Consider the following 11,676-nt stretch of genomic DNA (forward strand, 5'->3'; position numbering starts at 1 on the left):
GTGGGGGCTGTGCTGAGGAAGGAGAGATAAGGGGTGAGTAGGAAATGCCCTGGATGTAACCCTCAGAGTGGGGGTGGATGAAATGCAGTGGGCCGAGGGCTGCAGTGAGGTCAGCCCAGCTGCAAATGGAGAGAGAACAGCAAGTTCCGCAGCCACAGCTGCCCTCCTACCTCCCCTCCTGGCGGCGCCGGGTCTGCTGCAATCGGATGGCAAGGTCACCAGCGATCAGCCGTAGAGCATCCCCTCTGCACGCGGTGATTCTCCCAGAGTTCCCAGCGCTCCCCAGACGCTTTTCCTCCGGGCTCAGCAGCAAAAAGCCTCCTCGACGGGCTGGCAGAAGGCTAAGGGCCTGGCGGACTGCAGGTCCACCTTTCAGGGATTTTGACAGGAGGAGTTCCATTTGCAGAGGCCACTGGCACTGACCTTGGCTTCTGGGGCAAAGAGATAGGACAGCTCTTGACGGCACTGTCTGCGAATGGTCCCAAACGCAACCGCATCTTCCCAGGGCCTCCCGATGAGCTGCCCTCGGGCCTTTGGGGGTTTTTCTGCTCTAAAGGCTTTAAAGGACAGAGAAAGGGGGCTACCCCCTCCCCGTGGAGCCGCCTTGAGGACGAACTGTGAGCATCTGGCTTGAAACTTGGCCACAAAAAGTACCGGAGGGCAGTATCGCTTAGTCAGCCGCTAGCACTCGGGGCGAAGGTGGGTATGTCATGTGACCCTGGCCCTGCTCCCCTGCTCACAGCTGATTGGACAGGGACTGCACGTGATCGAAGACAACCAATCCAGAAGCTGCTTGCAAACAACGTGGCGGCTTCGAAAGAAAGAGTGTGTCCGGGCGGAGCCTGCCAGGTAGGTTGTGTGCAGCTGGCCCACATGACTTTTTAAAAAAAATTTAATTGTTAGGCCTTTATTTTAATGTCTATGAGGAAAATGCTGATTCCCTGTTTATAATGCTAGTAAAAACGTTCCCTCTATGATACGTAATATTAAAATATACGAGTTGATTTTTTTTAAAATGGTAGGAGTCTATGGCAAGAAATACAAGAATGGAAGGTGGAGTCACCCGTGGCCAGTCCCCAGGCCACGTGCCTCCCTCGGGAGTTGGAAATGCGGGAAATGGACGGCGGGGGGAGTGGACGGGGAGCTGCAAGTAGGCTTGGGTGGCGTTCAGTCGGAGCCACAGCAAACCACAGCCACGTGCAGGCCGAGGCTGCGAGGGGGAGGAAAAAACACAGAGGGAGGGTGGGGAAACGGGTTGGTGTGAGAGAAGACTGGAGAAAATGTACATACAGGAGGAAGGAGCAAGAAAGAATGGAGACCAAGGTAGAGATGGAGACACAGAAAGAGAAAGACAGTAGGACAGGCAGCTATGTCCTGAGTTGCCTACCCCCTCGGACTTCCTGTCCCACCTCCACTCCACACGCGTCCTTACAGCGAATCCTGCTTGTTTCCTGTTCAAGATCCCTCGAGCAGGACTCTGTTCACCTGAGAAAGGCTAGCTAAATGGATGGGTAGGAAGGAACGGTCTTTTGAAGATTTGGGGGCACCGGCCCGGACATTTAAACCTATAATGGCGAGCCATGGGGAGCCATTGAAGGTTCTTTTTAAAAATATATATATATTTTATTGATTTTTTTACAGAGAGGAAGGGAGAGGGATAGTTAGAAACATCAATGAGAGAGAAACATCGATCAGCTGCCTCCTGCACACAACCCCTACTGGGGATGTGCCCGCAACCAAGGTACATGCCCTTGTCCGGAATCGAACCTGGGACCCTTCAGTCCTCAGGCCAACCCTCTATCCACTGAGCCAAACCAGTCAGGGCCCATTGAAGGTTCTTGACAAAGAAACAGGGAGGGACTAAGGGGAGGCAGGTGAGGAGCAGAGGGAGAAACTGAAGGTGATACTTGCAAGCTCAGATATCAAATACCAGCAGATGGCTGATTTCTGCAGGTTTTCTTGAAACTTCCTGGGATTCATTGATCATAAACAAGCAAGTTCTGTGGGTCCCTACTCCATCCAAACCACGGGTGCCCATCTCTAGAACTTTGCTACTCTGCAAGCAAATTGAAAGAGCCAGTTGGTATATAATTTAAATTCTGCTAATGTGTATTTACTATCTGCACCCAATTATCACCAATCAATATAACAAGTTATTAGTTAATGGGTGACTATTGCAATTCCAGTGCCCCAGATCGTCAGGGGGCGCCTTACGGCTAATTGGGACAGAAGTTATTTAGGAGCGTAATGAAAATGTAAATTTCCACACATTAATCAGACAATTATTTCTATAACTGCGAGACAGCTGATCCTAAACCAAATTAGGAAATAAACCAAGTTAATCGGCGAGGAGACAACATTTACTAATCACATATGTGTCACAAGAAGAGAAATATTAGTCAATGATTCATTAAAACCTCCCAAACCTCAACAGAGTCTACAATCCCTAATAACACAGCCTCGAAGCTTTGAGAAAGCAATATGAGAGTTTTTATTAAAGCATTTTTTTTTCTGCTTTAGGGTCTAGGAGGCAATAAAGAACAAAGAAATATAGTGCCATGTACAATGAATAATTGCACCATTTTAAGTAACAGAACCAAGAACTGAAAATGTACTTATGTGATATGGTGGACACCATCTGGCTCACTTTGAGCTTAATGATCAGAGTTTTGTTCTCTTTGAGTGAGAGAGAAGGGAAAAAGAAGCTAATTCTAATGCAGACGTAAAAATTGTAAGACAACATAAACCAACGCCATTGTGTTTCTCTCTACACTGTGCATCCTTATCTTCTCGTCAAAACTGTTGTCTGGTAAAATTTTCAGCCCAAACGTGATTCTTCTCCTCAACTTGCCTCATCATGGATCAGCTGCCTCCTGCACGCCCCCTGTTGGTGACCAAGCCTGAAACCCAGGCATATTCCCTGACCAGGAGTGGAACAGTGACCTCCTGGTTCATAGGTCGACGTTCAACCACTCAGCCATGCCAGCCGGGCAAGGTGCTTTTTTCAAAACAAAGGAAAAGCTTGCCCCAAAGGGCATTTCAATTTTCACCACTTACCAGGAGAATCATTGATTGGCTGCCTCCTGTACACCCCACACTGGAAGACTTTTTCCGGTTAAGAAATGAGAATTTTTCCAGCCTCTGCTGGTCCCAGCAAGGTTTTTATACCTTTGTAAGTATCAAGCAGGGCACCTGCTATATCCATTAAAGTAGAGTGGTGCAATCCACCATTTTTTGATCAATAGATTTTTCTTAGTGCATTTAAAATAAGGTTTTAAATGGCTGACAAAAAGCAAAAGTCTTATCTAATATGATTTTATAAACTCCATGAGACCAGGAGATAGATTTATTCATCTCTCATTCACTTGGAATTATTTTCCCAGTACCTTAATAATAATTGATGCCCAATAAATATGTTTGGATTGAGTGAATGAAGGCAGTTTCTCAGGAGTGTTATACAGGTTAAGAGTTGGAGACCAGGCACTCAAGAATGCCTGAGGTGTGCATGCATTTGTAGAAGGAGAGAGAATGGGAGGGAGGGAAAGAGGAAGAATGAAAGAAAGGAGAGGGAGAGAGAGATCTTCAAAGTAAACCCTGATCTAATTAATCAGCAAACTGAATGTTCAGAAAGAGTAGACTAAAGAGAGGGGGGCCTTTCCATTGTTGAGTGTCCTTAGGCAAGTGAGTTCACCTTTCTGATCTTGGTTTTCTCATCAGCAAAATGAGGATCACTTCAAAGTCTTTCTGATGAGCTCATCCATGTAGAGCACTAACTACAAAATTTAGCACAGAGTAAATATATATAAATATGAGCTGACTTTAAAAAAAAGGGTTATATCTCACCAAATCTAAGATGCTGCTGGTTGTAAGACACATGTTATTTCACGAACCACTAGAAATGAGAGAACGGTGCCAGTTACCTTAGGACACAGCACTTCCATGTCAGTTGATGCTAAGAGACATCCTGGTTTCAGAGATGTCAAAATGTGGGGGGAAATGTGCATCTTAGAATCACTGACCTATAGGATAAAGATAAGATTCATCTTTTTATCAGTCTCTCTGGGAAGAGAGAACTTCCATAATCTCCAACAGAACCTCCATAATCTGCTCACTTTAGAAAAAGCCAAGGTCACCTGGACCAGGTGAGTGGGCGGCCGCTTTCTCAACCAGAAGTGGAGTAGATGCACTTTCTCCTCTGGCCCAGGCTGATGTAATCCTCTAGCCACCCAGTGTGTGTGCTTACAACCAGGCTGGCTGACTGGGCTTAAAAAAAAATAAATATATTATTTATATATAAATAAATTATATATATGCTTGATTTCAAAGAGGGAGGGAAAGGGAGAGAGAGACTGAAACATCAGTGATGAGAGAGAATCATTGATTGGCTGCCTCCTGTACACCCCACACTGGGGATCGAGCCCACAACCTGGGCATGTACCCTGACTGGAAATCGAACTGTGACCTCCTGTTTCATAGGTCGATGCTCAACCACAGAGCCATGCCGGACAGGCCTGACTGGGCTTTTGATATTCATCCTTACAGGGTTCAGACTTATCCCAGTAAAGAAAGAATCCAGCTTCACAAGACACTCAGAACCTGATCCTACTCTCTGTGATCTTTGGCAGCTGCCCAGGGTCTGGATTTGAACCTCCCTGGAAAGCCGTAATTCATGCCCACCTTCTCAGTGCCTGACATCAATCTGGCCTCCCAGAATCTGCTTGAGGCCTCGCCAACAGGAAATCAAAGTGTGTGGGCATTTCAGAACTGTGTCCTCCTGCTGTCCAGAAACAGGGTTGAAGATGTAGGCCAGGCTCACCAGCAAGGAGACATGAATTGAGACATCCTAACCCCCAAGTCTGAATGAACCATGAGTAAAATCCAACAGTAAAGGGTCTGGAGTAATGAGTTCCAACCACAAAAAAAGGATAATTATCAACTACTACCTGTTGAAAGTTTATTATGTGCCAGGTCATGTTCAACTTATTACTTAAAAAAATTTTTCATTGGTTGATTTTAGAGAGAGAAAGAAAATCATCGATTGCTCGCTGGGCCTCAACTCCCTGGCTTAAAAAGTCCCCCGTAATTGGCTACTCCCTACAGGTAAGCGCTGTCCTCTTGGCCTCTCTCCGGCCCTTTCATGTGCTTCTCTCTGGCAACCCCTGTGGTCCTGTGACTTTGAGCGACCCACTCTATTCCCTGATCTGCAAACACATGTTCTTTCTTTTCAAAGAGCTGCTTTATCTTTCTCTTTTCTTCACCCCTCAGGTTGGTTCCAATATCCAGGTCATTGGGCCTCCACAGAGCCCCTCTCAGCAATCCAGAGTGACTGTGTGAGACATTCGTGTGCCCCAAGTTCCCTCCCCTTTAGCCATGGCAGCTCTCTCGCATGGCTCCACCGGGCCAAGCGGAGACCAGGCACTATTTCTGTCTTCCTTCACGTCTCTGACTGCCCCACCGGGAACCACAATAAGGAGCGGAACTTCCCCTGTGCTCACGTTGCCCATTAGTCCAGGATGAAGAGTAGGGTGTGAATAGCTGCCGCTGGGGCATCACGCTCCTTCTAGGAAGCTGCTCCTTTGCTTCTCCCCATGGCACGTGAGTCTAGACCACTAGGTGGGGGGTGAATTTAAGCGAGAGTCACAATGCCATAATCTTCCCACTCAGAGTCCTCACGTGCCATGAAAACTCAGGCTTGGCTGTCATCGTGCCAGGTCACCCCTTCCCTTAGGGTGAGTTCTTTCCCTGGGGATCCCCTGAGTGACAGCAGGGGTTCCATTTTAGGCTCAAAACCAGTCCCTACTTGTCAATCCAATGAAAGTCCACCTTTACCTGAAAGCATTTTGTTTATAAGAAAATACGTGACAAATCAATCCAAAGCATGCTCAAGGGGAGGGGAGGTCAGGGAATTCGGCCTGGAAAGGAAAACACTTTTGCCCAAACCTAGACCCCTAGCACATCCCCAAAGGCGCCGAAAAATCAACCTTTCGATGCTGCTTGATTAGATTTCCATTTGGTGTGAACATCTTTCCAACTGCTGAGGTCTAAAAAGGCCTCTGGCCCAAGCAGCAGGAGGACGGGGGAGCAATCAGCATCCTTATTCGTACCCTGTATGTCATCTCAAGAGAAAATGGTCAGAAACTGGGGGTCAGGAAGGAGGGGCCACACAAACCAAAAGGCCCGCATCCTCTGCAAGTGGCTGTGGTCGGTTGAGCTCTGACCCTTTGTGGTGGACACTTTCAAACCAGATCACCTTCCTGCCAGCAGGAGCTCGGGGGCTGCATTAACAGGAACCCGAGGTGATTAGCACAAAATTGAACTATCCCTTCTGGGACAAGAGCAAAAACTGCAATTCATTGCACTTGACTGACTCCGGCCTGAGCGCCATTGACTTTTCAGCCTCCAGTACGTGCCATTGTAGATCATTCCCATGCCTTCTGATCACTGAGCCATAAATACTCATCTCGACCACCTGACCAGACGTCCTGGGGACGCACCGAGTTCCAGATGGAGAGCTCGGATGATGGACAGGCTGTGTCCTCTCCAGAGCCCCGGGAGCCAGCGCTGTACAAAGGAGCCACTTGCAGAAGTGCGGAGCTCACAGCTAGGGGCTCAGGAGCAGGACAGAGCAAGCTTCGGTCATTGTCAACAGTGGAAGCAAGGAAATTGGAAGAAGGAAGCAAGAGTAGCCGAGGCCTGCAAGTGTGGGCTGGCGGCCTTCAGAGTCTATGGAGGACATATGGATAGGTACACCAGTGATGTCATTGACAATAACAACAATAGCTATGGTTCTACAGTTCTCCCAGCATGCCAGGCTCTGCCCTCAAGTGTGTCATATACCTTTTCTCTTTTAGTCCAGGGAGGTAGGTGTTATGAAACCCATTCTACAGAGAAGGAAACCAGCTCAGAGAGGTGACGTGGCTTTCCTGGGGACATAAGGCTATTAAGTTGAGAAAACAGGATCCCAAATCAAGCCTGTCTGGATCCAAGGCTATAGCTGTAAATACTCTATTATACCAGGGGAATTTCTCTGATATTCAGACCCCATCCCTCCACTCCAGGTTCCAGCTGGCCTGACTCAATCCTCTGATTAGCCATTGCTCCAGCGAGAGAGGCATAAACACTAATTTAAAAGCCCCTGCTCCCACCTCCATCCCTTGCTGTGGTCACTGGGGCAGGACCATGTATACTGAGCTCATAGCTCTACCCCCATCTCTCAGCACAGCCAAGAAAGGCATTTCACTCACACATCCGTTGAATGAATGAGTGAATGAATGTGCTCAGCTTTGCACTAGGCACCCTGGGGGATACACACTGTGGCATCCTTTGCCTGGAAGGATGCTTCTTCATTGGGGTCTTGTGGGATCCAATAAGATAGCACATGGAAGCATTTAATACAAGTTGATGAATGAATGTATGAGTAAGTGAGTGAATGAATGAACATAACCAGCATCTCCCATATGCCAGGCATTGGGAAGAGCAAAGGGCTGCAGAATTGAGGAGCTAAGACCTTGGAGGAAGACTGTCTGGTCTGAATCCTAGTTCTGCTGCTCACTTGCTGTGTGACCCTCCCTGGGTCTCAGTTTCCTCATCTGTAAAATGGAAACAATAAGGGCATCAGCTGGCCAGCCCACAGTAGGCACCAGCTGGCATTAGAGATCCAGAGACCAGAAAGTTCTGCATGGGGCAGTGTGGGGGGACAGCCCTGAGCCTGTTTTTCTTCCTACCAGGGTGCTGGCCTTCACAGGCTGTGAATGCCGGCCATCTTCCAGCTACAAATTCTGGACAGTCTCCAAGGGAAACTCAGACCCCGCAGAGAAAATCTGCAAATGAGAATTCCCGCATATCACAGCGGACCACTCTCATCAGTCGCCTTGTGCTACTTTCAGTTCCAATAAAGCCAGGTCTTGTCGCCCAACCCATGTCCCCATCCCCTCACTATGATCAGCGAACATGGAAGGGCGGTGGCTCCAGGGCTAATGTTCTGAGACTCGTGTCCCTGCCGTCACCGTCTCCGTAAATGAGTTGTGAAGAACTCACGGTGTCCACGTGCTGTGATTCTACCCGCCACTGCCCCTGCCCACTTAGGCCATTTGATTCATCTCTCCAATTTAATAAAAACAGCCTCCTCCCGGGCTCCCGCCAAGGCCAGAGACAGGCAGGAGCCCTCCAAAGTTTAAAGCAGGCCAGCCCTTAATTAGCTGGCAGCATCGATATCACTTGATATCACTTTCCCCCTGATTAGCATTTCAAAGTAAATTCCGCATCCTGGGCTGTCAGCATCCAGGAGCCTGGCAGAAGTTGATTGTGTGCAGCAGGAAAAAAATCGCAGCACGGGCGCCTGGGGTTTGAGAAACTCAGCAACTTCGCTGAGGCTCCTTCCCCTCAGCTGGTGACTTCATGCCAAGGCCCCTGACTGGCTGTTTTTCCTATTTTGTCTGTGGGGCTAATCTTCACACTCAGAGGTCTGGGTCAACAATGGGTCGGAGAGATTCGCTACAAGTTAAAAGCTGAGGGCCACCTCCTCCAGCAGACATGTACATAGGAAACTGGATACAAACATCTCCATTTCTGGCTTCTTCGGAGGCTGCATGGGTCTGAGTTGAGTAAGAGTAACGAGCAGCTGCCCCTTTTAGACAGGCACAGACTCTCCAGTTTGCCACAGTCCCCACCATTCCCTAGTGTGTTGCACCAGGCTCTCTCGTTTGTTATGGGCCCGGCCCTTCTGAAAATTTGAGTTTTTGTTCCGTGTTGTAGGGGCTGGATTGAAGAAGGCAGGACTGGTTACAACAGGTGTTAAAGGAAGAGGCAGACCATTCAGAGGTGAGATCAAAGAGGTTGTCCCTCGAGAAGGGGGGGTAGGAAACAGGTGAGGAGAGAAAGGCCGTATGGGGTGTCAAGGGAAAGCAGAGGGCATAGGATGTACTCGAGCTGTCCTCCTGCCCCATCCTAAGCTAGCTTCCCTCTCCCTCCGGCGCCAGGCTCATGAAAATCTCTGAGAGGGAGGAGAGAGTGGAATGGGAAAATGACAGGATATATGAGCTCACACCTGGATCTGTCAGGAACCTGATGGGTCACCATGGACAACCTCCTCTGTGTCTCGGTTTCCCTTCTGTAAAATGAAGCCGTTGCACTGGGTTACTGACCTCTGAGCTTCCTTCCAGTTCTTTGTCATTTGTCCCAAGTAACCAGGGGGTCTCTGAGCTCTGGAGAGGGACAGAGAGACCCTCCCCTGAGGATTTAGTCAAGCCCCCCAACAACCACGATCACCGGCCTCTATTTGTGGATATCAATGAACGTTTTCTGAATCTTAGGAAAAGGGCTTTTTCCATTGTGCAGCTTCATGTCCAGCCCCCAGTCCATGGTTCGGGCAAACTTGACCCCTAGGCCCCTGCTGGAGAGAAATTCTGACACACTGAGCCCCTGCTGAGGGCTTGGACCTCTGTCTGCTTTCAGCAGTTCTTAACTTTCTATTCACACTAAGTTTATTTTAAGCATTTTTTTGTGTGTGTGACAGAAGGGTACAAGGCCCTAGGGCTGTGGTGTCTAAGGGAGTGTAGAGAGAATTCTATTGCGAACTCCACTGTTCTCTGCCTCCGCACCCACCCACCACTCCCCACAACCAGAGAAGATGGAGGTAATGATCATTTATTGAGCACTTGGTGTGTGCCAGGCACTTGACTTGTTAATTCTCCCACTGACTTTTCACGGCAAACCACGTAGATTCTGTTATTAGCCCCATTTTGCAGACGAGGAAAGCAAGGCTCAGATAGGTCACCTAGCTAAAATAAATAAATAAATAAAGCAGATAAATCGGGCTACTCCTAACGTCTTTGCTCTTGAGTGCTAAACCACACTGGCTCCCACGTGGATAACAAAAATAATGATAAATCATAACTGTGAGAGTTCTTTCTCTCTGGTCCCATTGCTCTTAAAAATAAGAACATTTATCACATTGTTCAGTGACTGTTTATAAGTGACTTTCAACTCCTTAAGAGGAAAGATAGGCACTTATTCCTCTCTGAATCCATAGAACCTAGTAAAATGTCCAGTATACAGTAGGTGCTCAAAACAAATTGCATGAATTGAATAGTCAGTGGAATCAAATGGAATGGAATGGAATAGAATGCAATGGAATGGGGTGGGGTGGAGTGGAGTGGAATGGAATGGGATGGAATGGGATGGAATGCGATGGGATGGGATGGGGCAGTGTGGGGTGGGGTGAAGTGGAGGGGAATGGAATGGAATGGAATAGAATGCAATGGAATGGGGTGGGGTGGAGTGGAGTGGAGTGGAATGGGATGGAAGGGAACTCTTGCCAGGTAGGCTACAAACCAGAGAGGCCACATAAAAGGTTATAATCCCTTGCATATTGGACCTATTATCAGCATGGATTCTGTTGAGTTGCAAGTGATAGAGACCCAACCCAAACCAGCTTTAGAAAAATTGGAATATTCTGGCTCATGTAATACAAAATCGCAGAGTCCGTTTGGGATTCAGACATAGCTGGATCCAGGAGTTCAAATTGAACTCTATCAGGAAACTCTGCCTCTCTTTGTCTTCTCTGCTTTGTTCTCACGATGTGTCAGGAAACACAGCCATTAGCAGCCATGGACTCACATTGTCCTGAAGCTGTCTTAGCAAGAAAACCAACTTTCCCAAGAAGTCCAGTAGAAAAATCCTAGGAGGGGCTCTGGTTCGTCCACTTGGTTCATGAAACCACCATCTAACCAATCACTGTTACCAGAAGGAAGAGCTATTCTGGTTAACTACACGTGGCTGCACGTCTATAGTTTTGACTGGCCAAGGTGGGGGGTGGGGGCAGTTGGCCCTACCAAGCCACATGAACTGGACCCCCTTGGGAAAGAGGGGTTTGGACTCTCAGAGAAGAGGGCCAGGAAGTTCCCAGCAGAAGCCCAACTCAAAACTCCACTCTCCAAACCTTCCCCAGACACATGGGGGTGACACTCCCCTCTTCAGCAGCTGCTTGAAACGTAAGCTCCACCTTTCCTCGAGCCAGCCGAGGCCATCTGTCTTCGGCCACTTCCCTCCACCTAGGAATGTCAATACCGTGTTAAATTGACTCCGAATAGAGACAAGATTATGGAGCCCCTCTGGCCTGAAGTAGGTGTCAAAGGAAAATGATTTATGTTCCTTCATCTGGAGGCCAAACCAGGAAACTATTTGATTCAATTTATCAGCGGTGGGAGCAGCAGCCCAGGGCATGGCTCTTTCTGCCTCTCTGGAAGCTAATGGCCATGGAGGGGCAACTGGCTTGGGATTTTCCCAGAATTCTTTCCCTCGTTCACAGACATCCATCCCAAGGACCCTCACAATCAGGGAGGATTCCTGGCACTCTCATGCTCAGCTGTGGCCTGCCCGTTGGCACACGTTTTTATTCTCATCAGAGTCCTTATCACTTTCTGATTTTTTTCATTTATTTACTTGATCATTGAGTGTTTTCACTCTACAACATCCGGTCCTTGAGAGTGGGGACCTGTTTAGTCATATTCTCTACCATATCCTCAGTGCCTAGCACACACCTGGCACATGACATATGTTCCATAAATAGTTGGTGAATGTATGTACAGGAAGAGAGACAGAGACATACCCATGCACACACGCACACACACACCACACGGGTGTGGATGGATGGGTGGATGGATGGATGGATGGATG

The sequence above is a fragment of the Myotis brandtii genome, unplaced genomic scaffold, assembly GCF_000412655.1.
Source record: "Myotis brandtii unplaced genomic scaffold, ASM41265v1 scaffold303, whole genome shotgun sequence".
NCBI lineage: Eukaryota > Metazoa > Chordata > Mammalia > Chiroptera > Vespertilionidae > Myotis > Myotis brandtii.